Below are 18,380 nucleotides of genomic sequence, written 5' to 3' on the forward strand. Positions count from 1 at the left end.
ATTTATTTATTTATCTATCTATCTATCTATCTATCTATCTATCTATCTATCTATCTATCTATCTATCTATCTATCTATCTATCTATCTATCTATCTATCTATCTATCTATCTATCTATCTATCTATCTATCTATCTATCTATCTATCTATCTATCTATCTATCTATCTATCTATCTATCTATCTATCTATCTATCTATCTATCTATCTATCTATCTATCTATCTATCTATCTATCTATCTATCTATCTATCTATCTATCTATCTATCTATCTATCTATCTATCTATCTATCTATCTATCTATCTATCTATCTATCTATCTATCTATCTATCTATCTATCTATCTATCTATCCATCCATCCATCCATCCATCCATCCATCCATCCATCCATCCATCCATCCATCCATCCATCCATCCATCCATCCATCCATCCATCCATCCATCCATCCATCCATCCATCCATCCATCCATCCATCCATCCATATATATTTTTTTAAAGCATTATTATATAAGATCCTGTATGGGAATCAATTCCACACAATGTGCATGCAAGTCAAGGAACTGTGCCTCTTTTTACTATAATTTATTTATTCAATTAAAAAATTAAAATAAAAACACCTAACTATACAAAAACCCTAACATTGTCTGGAACTGTAAATACTAACCCCACAAAACTGTGTATGAAACGTCCTAGGGTCTTTTCTATCCTCTGTCACATTGCTGATCGTGAGCTAAATGAGTTATCATGTGGATCGGCAGGAGGTCGGAGCTGCATGCGGTTCGGCTTAGTCCCCCAAGATGAGATAATGCTCCGAGGGCTGCTTGGGTCTTGATTAGCTTGCGGGTAGGGGCTCTTTTTCTAATATCGCATACCTCTTTGTGAGGCGAGATTAGCGCCTTATGAAAAAAACACCCCCGCTGACACGCCCGATGGGATCGGAGCCTCCTGCCTGACGCATCGTCTCGGTCGGTACGGTTGCTGACGGTTTTCAATGCGACTCCGGACACACTCGGGAGTAACCAAACAGACAAGTGTTGCCTCCTGTAGACATCCTCTTTACTCACCCCCCCCCCCCATCAATGAAAAACATGCCGGACAACATCCATCTGCGAAGGAGTGAAAGATCAACAAAAACTGAGAATGAGCGAAAACTAGGGTTTCCAACCAGGATTTCAAACAAGGGTAGGATTTCCAACTAGGGTTGAGTTTCCAGCTAGGATTTCACACACAACACAGCACGCAGACACACACGAGCCAAGCCAGCACATCATTACGAACTCTGCAAAGCCCCTTTGACTGCTTCCATCCCTGTTTGACCCGATTCCAGTGAAACTTTAGCTTCACATTCAAGGCTGGATGTGATCTACAGTATGTCACTCCTGGAGGCTTGACTTTTGCAATGGTCCGTGAAGATGCCGGGGAAAGTAGGAGCCATGTGCTTAGTGTAAAGCCTGATTTGGTGGTGCAAAAGACAGCAACAGGTTGGACAGCGTGGCCCAAGAAAGCTTTCAAACTAAGGGTAGGGTTGAAAATGACTGTTCCAAACTTTGCAAAATAGGTTTTCCAATTTAAATTTGTGTTTTTAGACAAGAGTCAAGCTTTCAAAACACAATTTGCATCTCAAGTTGGCCGAAAAGCAGCAAAGTTGATTTGCTGGAGCAGATGACATATTTCATCTCTAGCTTTCTCTATTTTCAGATGTTATCGGGTGAGCGAGAGCGAGCTGGAGACGTGATCTCAAGGACTTCCCCAGGTAATTTCAACATGTAATCTTTAGCCAGCATTCTCATGGCATGCAGGCTCCTTATATAAACGGACCCTTCTAGTGCGCTCACAGACCGATCCAAGCGATAGTGCCGCAACTTGGCCTCAGTGGGATGCTATGAAAGTTCAAGTCATGACAGCGCCGCCGGCCGTATCGCTTTCAAACGCTCGGTGGAACCCGATGGAGATATGACGCCATTGCCCACCGCAGCGTCGCTGACCTTCAAAAGACCCTTATGACAGGCGCGCTGCATACGTGCGACACGTAGCATACGCGTGGACGCGCTCCAAACAAGATTGCCTGGAGTTTTTTTTTTTTTTTCTCCTTCCCCGTTCCTGTTCCTGTTTGTAAATAAAAGCTGTGTGAGCGTGGCAGGACGCCTGCAAACAAGCACACATGATGAGGGAAGGACGATAGACAGGTTGGAACGTGGTTACGCCAGTCGTTACAGAGATGCAAACAATTGGATTTTTTTCTGAAGAACACAATATTCAATTAGAAGACCAAGATTCAAAAGCATCAGCAATCATATCTTAATCATGAGTCTGGACTTGGATTGCGGTTTTTAGTTTGTTGGAAGACTCCCATAAGATCTGTTCTGCCTTTGCTCGTTTTGGGATATTTGTTCATCTTTTCATGCAATCCACTTTTGATTTGTGTGCTCATTTTTGGCCTTGTTCAATCATTAGTTTCTGCTTTATGTTTCTAGGATCAAGAGTAAATCCCAGTTTGGACGCCGCTAGGACTCGTGCGGCCATCAGCAGATGTTTTCTCCTGGCGGGCGAGCCGTCCGACAAGCATGCGCTCCATCACTGACAACGTCGCCCTCAAGATCCAACTTCGGCTTCTTAGACCGGGAGAAGTTTTGACGTAGACGCAGTGGGACGGCCGGGAGGTTTCTGTTTCTGAGAATTTATGAAAGAGATCAATCAGTCAAGACGAAAAAAAAAAAGGGAAGCCAAGACGGTGAATGCGCCGCGAGTATACCAGCGCTGACCGCGACGGACGGACATATTGTTTGACTTATTCTACACTGAGCCCGGATTAATATTTTCCCGTACAGACATCTGCTTTTGATACTCAGGCTCTCGCTGCAACGCTGCCGATGTCACATCCACGGCGGGCGTTATCCGGTATACATCAACAAGCGCTGGAACGGCCAAAGGAAAATAATCAGACGTTATTTTCATTCTCCTACGGAGATCCGAGCCAGTATTTAGACCGCGGTGACTGGTCAAGGCCGGGTGATGGAGAACCCTGCAAAAAAAAAAAAAAAAAAAAAAATCACAAACCTTTGCTTAGCTTTTTGAATTTATTTTTTAACAAAATGGAATCAATATGTTTTGTCACTGCAGCAGTGTGTCATTGTCAAACAGTTTGTAAGTGGAGTCGATTAGATCTTAACGAAATTGGAAAGTGTCATTTTATAATAAATTCTGATGAATTTTGTGATGTCCATTTGCGATATCTCAATTGGAGTGAATCGGTTTCTAATCGGATTGACATTGGAATCGCTGAGTGACATTTGAACAGTGCAGTTGCTAAGGCACTAATTATCCCTCAAAAAGAAGTTTTATTGTTTGGTTGACTTCAGAACTCATCAGTCTTGTGACAAGTCATCCAAAATGTCACACAGCTCATACTAGCAATCACATTTGCCAGGGACGAGGTCATTGGCATGTGAGAATAAAAAAGGGGGGGGGGTGAAGGCTTGATGTTTTGGAAGTTGAGCCACATGACATCTTTATGGCCCCCCAAAACATTAGCATGACCACAATGCACTTCCCCCACATACCCCTCTCACACACGGGAGGGGAAAGATGACCTCTCAATTCACTGCACTTCTTTAGTCCTCAATGGAGCGGCTCAACAAAAGGTGACATCATTTTCTCAGGCTTTGATTGGCCCCCCTCCGTGCCATAGGATGACATCATGCGACCCGCCCTCCCCAAACTCTTCAAAAAGTCCTAACCACCGGGTCCCGAGCAGAACTCCCCCTTCTCCTCCCTCCACCTCTCTTGGAAGCTGCGTTGCCAAGACAACAGGCCCAGGAAATGGGGCAGCACTTGGCAGTATATTAGAGCTGCCGATCTCATAATGAGCTCAGGCGGCCATGCCTTTTGTCCGCCGAGTAAACAATCATGGGACATGATAGAGTGAGACCAAATGGAGGGGTGGGCAAAGCGCAATGTCACCCATGCTAGAACTTTCTGCCCAACAAAAAGTTGCATCAAAAAGCTCTCATCTTACACTTTGAAATTAACAGCAAAAAAATGTTTTTTTTTTTCATCTTGTTAGTGGCAAAAGTAATAAAGTAAATGGTCAGTACACAAATATTGACGCTAAAGTAAAAAAAAATGAAAACAAAAAATAAGCAATCCAACCACGTGCACGCTAATGACATAATTAGCGCCGATGCTAGCTAACGAGATTAAAAAGATGCTACATTAGCTCAACAAATGTTAATGATTTACAGCCGGCAATTGAATACTATTGCTTTATAATGTCATAATGGGACTTCCGATAAATACGTAGTCCCATGAGTAACATTAGCTTGATCAAACGTTAACACTGTGGTGGCTCGTCCTGACCTCCCACCCAAAACAATTCAGTTATTCTACTAGCATTCAAAATTGTAACTGTTTAATTTGACGTTAAGCCACGACCTGGACTAATAAGCCTTTAAAAGTCATGTTGGGCAGCAGTACTTTCACACAAACGTCAACATGGACTTGGAAATGCCGTTAATGGGGATAATTGGAAGCGTGCTGCGAGCCAAACCTCATCGCTTGCAAACGGTCCTCATCCAAGCAACTTCCCAAAAAGCCCAGCCGCATCTGAGGGGAAAAATGACACAGTTAACCGCACGTTCTCCTGGAGGAGATCCAGCTGTCATGTTGAGGTTATGCATATATTACCCAGCTGAGCACGACATGCGCGCTCGTCCTCCCGAGCGGACAAAACCGGTTTTTTTTTTTTTTATTCCCATACGCTTTTTCTCTTTATCCAAGTATCCGAATCAAAGCGCCACTTTTCTGTGGCTTCAGCGTGATGTGATTAACGGTGTTAGCCGCTCCTTTGGGCCCTGTGGGAGAAGACTTTTTCGGGTAATGGGTATCGGTTACCTCTAACGGGCGAGGCTCCCGCTGACCGTGACGTCCGTCCACTCGCTTCTGGTGGGAATCAACTCTTACCATTTTTCCGCTATAGTTTCCACAGTCGGTAGAGGTGATGGAATTTCACTCTTGTGTGTGATGGACTTACCTTATAGTTTTAATTAAAAAAAAAAAAAAAGACCTTTTGTTCCAGAAGGTGGGGACTGGGGCTTCTAATTCAAGCAAACGTCGACGTCTTCATCTTTACTAGGGTGCTCCGTCCTGTCAAACGGAACAAACAGTTGGACTGAGTCACAAAAAAAAATCAAGGTGACAAATTTGAATGAAGATGACTTTAGTGAAGTGCACTGCTATGAAACGAGACGAAGTACTGAACATGAAAAATGGAATAATCTCGTGGAAAAAGTTTTTACTCAAGAGGAGACTAAGGGCACCCCCTTTGCTCGTCATACTGTATACGACCTGCATAGCAAAGCATCCTTCCATCTGGGCAAGCGGCCTCTCTCACCCTCTCCATCCCGCTCTTAATCCCCATTGAGAAGGGTGGGGGGACGTCAATGATGGTGTTGGGGGTGAGTGTGGGGTGGGGGGGGTCGACAGAGCAGGCCAAAGTCTCCAGTGACATCCATGGGAAATGTGCGGATCCATTCAGCGGTAATTATGGGCATCAATGCAGAGAGGCAGTGTCAAGGCGTGGGGATGGGGCAAAGGGGTGTGGGAGAATTTGGGGGAAGGCAAGATAACAAGTAGGGGGGGAGGAGGGGCGGGATTTGCCGTCTAAAGATAGACATCATGACAAAATAGAAAGGTGGGGGAGGGGCACTTGCATTGAAGTGCACATGAGCTTGACCTTGACACACTCATTTGGATTTATATTCATATTTCTATTGTGGCAGCATTCATCCTAGAGGAGACTGAGGGAAGCGACAGCAAAGTGGAGACTGTGGAGTACAAAATGTATGGACCGTGGAACATTTTGGAGTATAATAGCTTCTTTACAGTAAACTGTGCATGTGTGAGGCAAAAAGGCCCACAGTGGGTGGGTGAAACTCCGCCCCGTCCCGCCGTACATCATCAGCCTGACAGGCCGTTTCACTCCTGGATTCCGAATTCCAGCTGAGACGCCACCTCAAACACTGGCCGACGTCACTCGGCCAGCTTTGAATTGCTGCCGACAAAGCAAATCTGTCCAAACGCTGGCCAGGAATTACGGGCTCGTTTTTTTACTATTATTATTTTCAGCACTTGAAAAATCAAAAGATATTCCAAACTCCTTTTTAACGGCTTGACCTTTAGCAGCTGGCTACGAGGAAGGCTTACATTCAAACGATGGCTTGTAAAACTTTTAAAGGTATATTTTTTTTCCTCTCTTCACTGTGTTGTCTTTTTTTTTTTTTTGTCTGGGGGGTGAAATCGAGGTCGGGCCAGCAGGCGCTTCTTCTTCCGCTGTCTAGGGAGTTTACCTTCAGAGACGTCTCATTACTACTCTGATGAATTTAGACCGAGAGTGTCGAGCTGTCAACTGCGTAAGACACACGCTAAAAATAACACAAAAATACGCAGCCCCAGACGTGACGTGGGAAGAACAAAAAAAAAGTGGCTGCCATTGAGATGGAAAGGCCGCATCTCATTTCCAGCTATGTAATTGTGGTCATTTTAGCAAGACTAAACATTATCACTAAACATTAGCATAAGATGCTAATTCTAATCATTTGGGATTTTGTATCCAATGACTTGTAATTGAGATTCCCAGAAACCGGAGGAATCCAAATGAGACTCTCGATCCTTATCAGGAAATTGCAGATGATCAAACTAAATCCAAAATTGGGGATTATTTTCGCCCCCCCTCCCCGGTCCAAGCTTTCGTATTTTTGTTTTTCAAAGGACGCTTTGTCCAACTTGAAATTTTGCCTGCAAAGTCCGATCTTATCGGAGAAGGCGTGGATCCTCGCCAGAAATTCCGAATGCCTTCGAGTGTCTTCAGAAGAGTACGATATGACACTCAAACAATAAAAAGACTTTTGAACCGCATCTGGACGCGACTCAGCAAATCCATTTGCTGAAACAACACACTCAAGTTTATTTCCCGAGACTTCCTGAAACAAACACAAATCATTTGATTTGGAAGGAAGCGGGGAAAAGCCCAGTCTGGTTTTTTTGGGTTGTGAGGAGCGCCGTCAGCTCGATGTTTCCGGGACCCATCGGGGTCAAAGTTAGACCGTTATTTTGCTGAGTAAGCAAGAGCAGTTGACCATCAAGTGCTCTCAATGCTGCATTCAAGGCCTCGATTGCTTATTGTTCTCACCCTGGGAACCGCTCGGGAGCTCATTTGCGTGCGCTCGGATGGTACGCTTCGATTTCACACGTGATGAAATTCTCCTGAGAAGGCAGATTGGTAAAATATCCCACCGACTGCTTTTTTCAGGTGACTGTAATTGAACACCGATCTCTCGCGTCGGTAAAAGCGCTAATTAGAAGTAATACGGCTGATTTTCGTGTTATTTGCCGCCGTGAGAAAAGAAGCTTTCGCTCGTCTTCCCCAACAATTAGAAATTGCGGTCGTGGATCTGTGGGAAAAAGAATTTTGTTTTCCCTTTGCTGCGCTGAGCTGTCTCCTGCTATTTTCGATACGATCGCCTCACATTTGGCTTCATTTAAAGGCCGCGGGCAGCGAGAGAGGTGCAACCGTCACGGTGGTCCACGTTTTGAAACTGTCATAGCAACTCCCAAAAGAATTCAACCTTCGCACTGAGATCGAAAAACTCAGCGGCGGAAACGCTGCGGCTTCCCACTGTCACGACGAAGATGGCGGGTGGGGTTACGCCGCTTTATTGCCATTTTGCGGTTGAGCGATTGGATCATTAACTGCGATACCGCAACGTCTCATCCAGAGCTTGTCGTGGTTAAAGGGCGGCATTAACACGAGGAGGTTGGGAACACGCAGCGCCAAATGAAGAGGAGTGAAAAGTATCCGGGGAACGATGCACATCCTGTCAGCTGAGCGAGCCCCTTCTTCCTCCTCCTTGTCTTCGTCCTCACAGCTGGTGCTCCCACCCGCACACAGGCCAACGTGTAGGTTGTAAGGTTCTCTCCTCGGGGTCTCCGACTCAAACGGGGCCAGGCCCAGGTCACCGGACCTTCTGACCTGTGGGTCAACCGATCATCTTTATCTCTCCCCACTGCCGAAGCCATCTTGAAGACGTTAACCCGATGACCCAAGAGGGAGGGGCGCAGGACCGATGACAGTACAGTACGAATATGCCATCAGCATGTGTGTTCATTTGTTATGAAGAAGCAAAAGTTGATTCATTGGAGCTAATGCTATCGCTAATGAACGGGAGGTTGAGTTCAGGACACGGCAGATCTGTTCGGATGGATTTAGCAAACGGAACTTCTGCGGGCTGGTGGTCAGGTGGACGGCTCCCGGCCGGGTGACTGCCACAGGGTAGCACAGCCCATTCAACCCACCAAGCGCCCTTGGCTCACTGATCTGGCCAACGTGCGCAGGACTTAAGCCGAGGATTATCTCCGTTGCACTTCCACCCCTACCACCCACTCGCACACCGGGAAACTGTGGTGAGGCTTTCTGCAAGGGCGACACACCTCGGTCTATTCTTTCCAAACTGTTTCGATTCATTGGTTTTTGGTCCCAATGACAGACATGTGACAAGACCTGTTTTTCAAATTCAGGTTATAGTTGAGATTCCTTGCTAGTCATTCAAGTCTTCACTCACTCATCACTCACTAGTTGACATCATGACTACAGATTAGAAAAAGTGAAATGTAAGACGACTACCTCGTGACGGTGACTGGCAGCTTCCGTTTGTCGACGTGCGTCTTCCCAAATACCCAACGAGCGAGCTGTCTTCCCGTTCATGATGTCATGAATGGTGAGTGCTGACAAGAATCTCGCCGGCGTGCGGGTTGAAGGAGCCGCCGAGGGTAGCTGCTGATAGAGGCACAACAACAAAAAACGTCAACAACAACAACAAAAAATCAGCCTTAGGAATCGGATGACATCAGGTGGCCCGCGATTGACCCGGCAAGATACAAAACGAAGATTTATTCAACAACATGTAGAGAGAAGGAGTGTCGTATCTGTCGCTTCTGGGGAATGTTTAAGGCAGGAGTGGCTGGAAATCAGCCGCCCGAGAGAGATAACGACACCACTGGCTGGGATTTTAGGGTAGTCGCCGTGGAAACAATGATGTCACCAGCATGCCAGCGGCGCCCTATAAGGTGGCAAGTTGAGAATAAGATGGAACGTGGGAGTGGGACGGATATGGAACAGAGATGGCGTATCCATATGAGGAACGTAGCGGTGCCAAACGATATGGGAAATTCGGAATGAGCCGCTCTAGAAAAAGGGCCATGCGGGCTAAATTCAGATGACATTTCCCAGCAGTTGGGGAAATAAGAGCAAGGAAGTGAGTAGGAGTATGAAAAACCAGCAGCTCCTTGAATGTCACTGAAGGTTTCTTCAGAGCAGCCCAGGATCACCACATCAACTTTATTTGGGGTTCATTAAACAGCATGATACCGAAACGTATGTTGGGGGTGATTCACGAAGCACGAGCAAATGTTTAACCTCGACGCCGTTTGAGCAGAAACCGCCTTTACAAGAAACGTTAAATAAATCTCCGTCGGTAAGAGCATATTTCCTTTCAGCTCCCGCATCCCTTCGTCATGTTAATCTTGTATTTTCTGCCTGGCTGGCTGGCTGTGAGCGTTGTGCAATGCCTTTTGTTCCCAGCTCAAACAGAAGACTTAGCATAAGCAAACAATCTCGGCCCGTAAGACCGAGAACAACAGTGTTTGATAGAAGTGGAGATAGTACGTTTCAGATGAAGCGGGTTTTAGGTTTGGGCTTCGGTTGGGTTAGTGTTTGGGTTGATTATAATAGTAGGAAATAAATGGAGTCTTGTTTTGAAATCTTGTGGTATCTCGCAACCGTCTCTGCAGCGACTTTTAGCCCTGGAAAAACATAATCATATACAGAACGGTATATGAGTTCTTGAGGGACCGAAATGAATTCTTCCCGTACCCCTATTTGTGGCCAAAACTCTGCGGGATGGCTCTGGAGCGCCGCAATCAAAACTTGCCAAGAGTGTAAGAACATGAGCGTGACAGATTGCAAGACATTTATCAACATTCTCCAAACACGACAACTCCGTGTTCCCGTGTGCATTTCTCTTCCAAGACATCAATACCGCACGTATAGTAGGAATGCGCTTACATACATCAGCCCAGTTTGCAAGTTACAAATGATCAGCTTCAGAAGACCGATGGCCTGAAACCAGAAGATGGGCGTTTATACGCGGATATTCTGAGTCTACTTACTTTACAACATTCTTGATAAACAATGACAACCGAAGGGAAGGGCGAGCTATTGCTAATGCTAAGCCTAAAAAGTCTTGGTTCGGTTTATGTAAGACGACCATGTTGAATCTTTACCAAGTTGTCAGTCCAAGACTGATCTCAAAAGTACACACAAACAAAAAATCCGGTCCCCTCCGAAGTTGCCCATTCCCGATGGCGACGATGTGAATTGCTGTCGCTTTAGCGCTGTCCACAGATTGGCTAACCGCAGTCTGTAATCCCTGTTGTGGTCTCAACTTCTGGACAGACTAGCATGAGACTAGCGGGATTCCCAGGCTGTGACAGCGTCATTACAGAGGCCGTCTGGATGGATGGTGAGATGAGGAGTGGGGGAGGGGGGGGTGTTCCCTCCCTGACCAAGGTTGACCCGACTAGACGACCGCAAGCATTTGGCTGTCGTCTCCAGCTGACTTTTTTTTTTTTGCTAGGAGAGCTGCCTGCCCGCCTCCTTGTTCTGTGCTCCATTTGGGCTTTCTTGAGGCGTCCCAAACAAAACCACAAAAGTGGAGGGGCTGATGCAATGAGGTTGCCGAGCTGCTTCGTCGCCCCGGCCGCAGAGCTGGTGAGGTCATCCCCTGCGTGCCCCCGACCGGCCCGGCGCTTGGCAGCCGCCATGGGAACTGCCTTCCGATCGCTCGCATCGGCTTTCTCGCGTCTCTCCTCCTCCATCAGACTTTTATTTTTTTTCCTAGCACCTCATCATCAATGCAAGGAAAGGAGCACATGTGGTATCCATATCACCGCCGTATATTACTCATCGTCCAATCTCTCCAGATCTTCATCGCTGCACGTCAGATTGTCTTTTTTTTTTCTCTACGCTGCGTAAATCTTAACGATGTTGGCGTGGCGTCAGCTACTCGGAGCGGAGCTATATCGAGAGGCGGCGTGGGGTTTGCGTGTCAGGAGAGATCCGAGAGGCGGCGTTTCACGCACGCTTTGTGGATTTCCTGTTTGCACTCACGTCGACTTGAGCAATGTTTCCCAATGGAAAAACTAAAAATAGCATCAAAATACAAATGCTATGTTAATATAAAACAAAAGAGTATAGATCGCATTTACTTCTACATCAGATGGAAGATTTTTTTTTTAGTTGATATTTTGCCAGCCTCATTCGGTCACAAAGCGTTCCTCTGCCTGTTCTTCTCGCTGATAATTACGCTACCATGAAGGCACTCATCGAACTTTGGGCAGACAAAAAGGTGCCAGCATTGTTTTGGGATGCCACTCAAGCTTCCCAGGCTTCGCTCGTGTATTCTACAGCTCAGGACTTCCTGCTTCAAACGGGCTCATGTTTCCTACTTAGACAACAAGGCCCTTGTCCGTCCGTCCATCCGGCTCCCTTTCGTCGAGGCTGCGGTGCATCTCACGGGAAGGCGAAAGGTATTATGGGATACACACACTAATTTGCATGGTGCACATTTCTCATAATTACAAAACAAAAAATACGCTGATACTAATACTCCGATACTAATACTAATATCGGTCTTGTTTAGTAAACACAAGTAGAAATGGCCTCAAACTAAGCCTACTTTTCTGTACACTCTTTGCACATATATACGGAAGAGATTTGGAATCTGGAATTTTATTTTTCGTAACTGGCAGCCATGAATTTGACGCAAGAGTCGATACTCATTTTTCGTGTATTCGCGGGAAGCCGATTGTTGGGTTTACCTTCTTTCCTTTTGTGTGCGCATGTAATTAGCTCATTGTGAATCTGTCATCGGGATGGAAAATTGAACACCACCCAAAGCGATTAACATTTGCGTCCCCGTCAGTTTCTAGTAATGTTCGCTCGCTGAGGCGTGTTAAAGAAGACGTCTGTCAACTGATTAAATCAATTAACTCATCGTATCGTCTTCAATTGTTTTCGCTTACGAAAATACAAATTGCAAATGTTGAGGTCATTAACAAAAATACATTTTGAAGTCATCCTTCAAAAGTTAATTGTAGCATAATGTATATTCTTTAAAGGCACGTTCCGACACATTTGAACGAAATCACCGCCGTAGAAAGGGAACTTGTCGATCGAATACCGCTTGGACACGTTTTGTTTCTGGTCCAACCAGTCGTGAGCTCCGGGAAATGACTGAAGCGCAAAACATTTTTAGAAGCCTACCACCTCAAGAGGGAGAGAGCCTCTCGGGACGCACGCGAGTACAAAAACGGTAGGAGGGCACGGCCACGTCCCAGCCCCCGCTGTCGTACGAGCCCTCTAATCCCTCATTTCATGTGGAAACGTATCCGCCGACGATTTATGACATCCGCCCCCTTGAAGAGCCCAAGACACATCCACATTAAAGCCCGAGTGCGTGTCAAAGGTGACCCGTCACTTTGACCAAGTTGCTCCTTTCATTTGGGTTCGCTCGCCTCTACTTCACGTCGAGATGTTTTTTTTACGAGGCCGGGACGACACTAATCAGTCCCTTTGAGTCGTGAGTCACTGAAGTTGATGGATCAGATCATGGAAATGTGGAAAAGGCTGAGGGGGCAAAATCTGAGTTGGATCAAAGGTCTCAAGTGACAAAGGCCTCGCCTCCCAAAAAATTCATGGACATTCCCTTTAGGCAGAAATGTTAACAGTACAATCATTGTTGCATGGCGGGCCGAATGAAATGCTCTCGAGGCCAAAATCTCTGCAGCCTATTATTGAAGCGGTGGCACAAGTTTTGGACTTTGTCAAGGGAAGCTTCGACGCTTTTGATGAAAACAAACGTCGGCGTGTTTGTAGCCATGCAGCGCTGCCTTCACACAGAGGTGGCGGAAACAGAAGTCCGACACGGCCCTGTCAGCGGAGTGCTGTTGTCGCCATGGCGACGGATGAATGTTTTCTTTAATAAGCGCTTGGCAGATAGACTTACTCATATACTTTGATGGCACCTGTCAGAGAGGACATCTCTCGCAAAAAAAAAAAATCTGATGAGCTCAATGACTACCACACACACACACACATAAAATGACGTCCTTGCAGATGAGTCAAAGTGCAGTCAACAGATAGGAAGTCGTCCTAAAGTACGCCTGAATGAAAAGAATCCTGACAAGGGGCCTGTTTTAAAGTCACAACGTCGTCGTGAGTAAATAGGTGACGTTCGCTCGGTAGAACTTTGCAGGAAACGAGCAACAGGAGCAATTTAGCGACATTGTTTGCGGGGGGATGTTTTGGAGCCTGCATCCGATGCTATCTCCGCTCGCCTCGGGGGAAGATTCTGGGAGACGCGCGCCAGGGGAGGGAGGCTCGGTCACGTCTTGTTGCCGTAATTGCAATACTATGCGGCTGGTTGGGACACGCGGCGAGCCAAAGAGCCACAGAGAACTTAACCAGGGCCGGATCTGGAGTGTGAACTTTAGGGGCACAAATCCCCCCCACAAATAAATGTCAATCATACAACACAGAATTTGAATAGAACTTTATCACACAATTCAGTTTGTGTCTCTGTTTTTGGATTTGGGTTTTATTTGACTTTGTTTTACTCAGCTTTGTGTTGCTAAGTCAGCATCTTCTCAATTGAAGAAAAAAATAATAAATGCAAAAAAAAGCAAAATGGGATCCCGAACCTCGACTGAGATGGAAGAAAAGGTGAAAGAAAGCAAAGCAATGAATAAGAGAAAAGGGACGAAGAAAGAAAGTAAGATGTCACTTTTCTTTCTTGACCCACTGAAAAGAAGCAACTGTCGCCTGTGACAATTGAATCTGTCACACTTGTCACTCTTGCGGCCTTTTCACGCTCTAAAATGTGACTATGTGCTCATCTCAAGACGTCATCATTAGTTGTGGTTGTTTATGCGCACATACTTGCATTATGAGTGTGACAAAAAAAACAGTCACAATCTCATTTTGGAAGAAGTGAGTTGTCATCAAATTGCACACTTAATTACACTTTATGTGCAAGTTTGATGATTTGTATCTCATGACGGGGCTCTGGGGAGTGCTAAATTTCATCCAAATTTGGGCGTTTGACTCTCATGCCATTCAAAACCGAAAAAACTTCATCAGATTTTTTAAAGTTTATTATTGTCCACTTTTCTAAATGGGGATTTTTTTTGTGTCTATTTTTGTGAAGATTGTGAATCACTGAAGTTATTTTAAGATATTTTCTACACTATAAAAAGTGAGTCCCGCACCTTCCGAGCTGTAATCCTCCCTCAGAACTCCCCCCGCGAGCGCACTCCTGTAATCTCATACTCGCACTAATCCCATTCTAATGCCCGAGAGAGAACACATGATGAGGTTTGTCATCACACTCGGCTCCGAAGCCATAAAGGAAAAGAACAAGCCGTGCGTACGTACTGTCGTCGCACGGTCCAAGCGACGCTTCCAAGCATTGTGTCACATTGGAGGGGAGGCGGAAAGTGGAAGCCGATACCTGGCATGAGAGCTCAGATGTGCCGCATTAAAGAAAATGATGCCGGAAAGTTCCTTGGCCCCGCTACTGCGACAGCTTGAAGTCGTTTGAAGACTTTTAAGGCACAATTGTGGAAAAACATGCACAGATACAATAGGTGGGTACACCTTCACCACTACAAGAGCCGTATTGTTCGAGCCAGACCTCCACCCGACCAATCCGGTCCCATTCTGGCGTAACGGCGATGTGACCTCAGCTAGTAAACAAATGACCGTTGACTTCTAGTCAATTAAATAAAATTATATGAAATTGCCGCCATTAGCGAACGGCTACGTCATCCTCTTAGGACAAAAACAGAAATCAATACCTTCCTCCCTTTTTTTTTTTTCCATTTGGAGCTAAACCCATTTGAACTCTAAGTAGCTCAGTTCATCCGTGCTATTGTTTGGATTGATTCGGTGTTGAGCACTGTTGCTAAACAAAACAGCAGCACCGAATCAAGTCTTTTAAAACGTGGGATCCTATCGCAAGGCCTGCATGATTGTTACGTGACCGTGCGACCTCATTTCATGGACCCGTGTTTACACGTAGCCATTAAAGAGTTTGAACAGTTTTGCTAACCAAAACAGCAGCAGCAAAGCATATAAACACCTATGCGACGTTTCAGCAGTCTTCCTAGTTTCTTCATTGTCGTCCTTGTTTTTAGACGCCTCGACCCAAATATGGTTGAATAATAAGACATAAAAATGACACTGGCCATATTCATTTAATCTCTTGCTTCTTGGAATTTCCAAGTCACGCATTTTATTTTCATTACTATTATTGCATCATCGCTAAAGGCAACAGATGTGACATTCTTTGACTTCTCCCAGTTTTCAGTCACATGTTCACTACCATCGTCATCATCATCTGAATTTTTCATTTCTTCCGAATTTTTGGTGAATGTGCACATAATCAGGCCTCAAAAAACAAGAGGTTCTTTAACCTTTCGCCAGTCCGGGAGACGCCAAATTTATGGTGAGAACACAGCGGCGAGCAAACAAGCGGAGGGAAAAAAAAAAGAGGAGCCCGCTTCATGAATACTAATTCTGGGAGCTATTAGCCAAAAGGGCTACCACATGGGACAGCTGGAAAATGCCAACCGGATTGTTCTTTGTGCTTTTCCGCCTTCAACAATCAATCGCTTTTTACAGGCTAATATTGGCGAGCGACGACGGGAAGGACAAGGAGAGGCTCGGAAGAGGCGCAATTGCTTGGAAAAGTGGGAAGGGTAGTCGGGAATTACGGTGCCAGGAAGCATCCATGTGTGTTTTCCCTGGGCCAAATGCTGACATCGTCGCACCGTGTGGGGCGGGGCCAACGCCTGAACAATCAACTCACATGTATTTATTGATTCGACCAATCCCTTTACTTGCATAATTTTCATACAAAACAGGTGAATTGACAAGAAAAGGTATTTAATCACTTAACGCTAGCCTTGTTATCTTAGCATAATCTGGCTAACCTTTTACACTTACAGAATCTGCTTCAATCCTCAAAGCCAGTTTTACAGGAACTGCGTTGCGCCCTAAAATGGTCGGCCCCTGTCTCCAGGTCATAAATCTTGTAAATCTAATAATTGTCATTTGGCAATGAATACATATGCAGATATGTTTGGAGGCGGCAGGGAGGGGGGAGGATATTTGTAAGTCAGACGTGCTCCAAACATGAACCATATGCGTCTTTGTGTGTAAATGCACTCAGATGTCTCGCTCATCGCAACCGTATTGCCGGTTCATCCGAGGTTCCCGTTGGAACATCTTCACATCAGAATAGTTTGCGTGGGGTGGACCGGAGGAGCTCCGGGGCGCAAGGAACCACATGCTACTTTAGAAAATGAAAAAAAAAAAAAGTTTTAGTGTAGCGCTGTTAAGCTAGCGCGGCCCTGTTACCTAAAATATTTTTGCTGTGTTTTTCTCAGGGTCAGACATTAAAGCCAGTTTTTTTTTAAAGCCTATCACACAATTTTGACATGTTTAAATTGTATGGGATGTCCCCCCCCTCCTCCAAAAAATCCCTTTTTGTTCTTTCTATATGGTCTCTGTAAATCACAGACTTTCCGCTGTTGCAGGTGGATTTGGAAGGTATCCCCCACAATTAACGGGGATTATTTGCAATCCACTCCTGACATTTTGCAAGGGGATGGTCGGCCACGCCCCAACCAGGAAGTGTCATTGGGAAATGAGGCTCATTGCTGGGGCAGCGCATGTGCACCATCGGGAATGTGACAATGCCCCCTCCGCGCACCCCCGCTCAAAGAGAGCATGACATATAAGTCTTAATAACGCCAATAATAATCGCTTTGCACTCCTGTCTAGACAGGGAACGGTTAAATTGGGTGCGCGAGGGTGTTTTGGGGCGCGGCGGCGAGTAAAGTGAGCATTCTATTGAGGTCTTAGTTTGGCTAATCTCTCCCATGTGACAGCACAGGCAGATTTGCTGCCATGGAATGCCACAGGCTGTTGTGCCGGCGGACAAAAAGAGACAGAGGCTTAAGCTGCAGGGGGGCAACACTCGGCCGTCCTGGAGAGCGGCACGGCTATGCCAAGAAAAGATGGAGAGGAAAGAGAGGGAGGGGAGGGAGGGACGGAAGAAAAAAAAAAGGTTCTCAGGGTTGCCTCGTGCTCCTCCTCCTCCCGCTCATCACGCCGCCATACATTATGTATCACCTGTAGCGTTGCATAACGTGCACGGATTTTTGTAGGACACTTCTGCCTAGTGATTTTCCTCCACAGCAACACCACCTTGCTCATTTTAGACCCAGGAGGGCCAAAAGATTCACATTTAATGTCATAATTTGTATTTTATAGCTAGAATACAGAGAATAATCATCCGTATGTGTCAATTTCTAACTAGACTTTGGGCTACAAAAAAAATTGTCCTGCATAAATTCTGCCTAGCAACAATGCTCTTTTGCCCCGTTTTTTTTTTTTAAATTGTGTGCATTGTGGTTTTGATTTCTATTCAATACAGATCAGCAATTCCATTTGCCAAGCAATTCTGCTTTGCCTAGTTTAGCTCATTTCACAAGTAGCCATAAAGAGTGTGTGTATGCTGCTGGACCTGGGGGCCTCCGTCGTTGGCCCTCGGGGAGGCACGACTGTGCTACTGTGCACACTTGGAGGACTTGTGATGTCCTGAGCACATCTGGTCTCCAGCCGCACAGGGATCGCACACAGCGGTCCCATGAATCCCACAAGCATGGCGAGGACAAACAAAGCAGATCCTGAGGGTCTTGTCAATGTTTTTCATGCTGACTTTTTTTTTTTTTTCATGTGTGTGCGTATCATCTCGAGGGACGGGACAGGAAAAATCGGAAGCAGCGTTAATTCTCAGCCTGCAGTCACGGACAACCTTTTTAGTTCCTCTGTGTTAGTTTTTTTTCCCAGGTAGAGTGGAACCTTGGCTTGTGAATGCCCTGGTTCACATAGGATATGGTTTTCGCCAAAAATTTCCATACTGACATGCTTTTAATTTGAAGGCAAGACCTTTGGCAGGATGTTACGCTGATGTTGCCCAATTGACGGGGAGACTTGTTATTGCTTTGAGTTGAGTATTATGCACAGTTATAAAAATGTATTTTTATTCAGAGTTTTGAGTGTCTGGAACAGATTAATTGGATTTACATGATTTCATATGGGGAATATTGCTTTGGTTTTTGTACAATTCAGTTTTAGTCAAACTTCTTGGAAGGGTTTAATCACAAATTATGAAGATGAACTTTATTATCTATGTGTGGGC

The 18,380-nt window shown here is 45.6% G+C and overlaps 1 long non-coding RNA gene across 2 annotated transcripts in view; it reads left to right on the forward strand.

Annotated features, from left to right (window-relative positions):
• Positions 1-5,408, forward strand: part of LOC147044140 (uncharacterized) — a 30,600-nt gene extending 25,192 nt beyond the window's left edge. For both annotated transcript variants that reach the window (XR_015068460.1, XR_015068459.1), the window contains 2 exons: positions 1,699-1,753; positions 2,475-5,408. This is a non-coding gene — a long non-coding RNA (uncharacterized LOC147044140). The remainder of the gene's footprint in view (positions 1-1,698; positions 1,754-2,474) is intronic.
• Positions 5,409-18,380: the final 12,972 nt, after the last annotated feature.

The sequence above is a fragment of the Syngnathus leptorhynchus genome, chromosome 16 (assembly GCF_054491065.1).
Source record: "Syngnathus leptorhynchus isolate UIUO chromosome 16, UIUO_Slep, whole genome shotgun sequence".
Classification (NCBI taxonomy): domain Eukaryota; kingdom Metazoa; phylum Chordata; class Actinopteri; order Syngnathiformes; family Syngnathidae; genus Syngnathus; species Syngnathus leptorhynchus.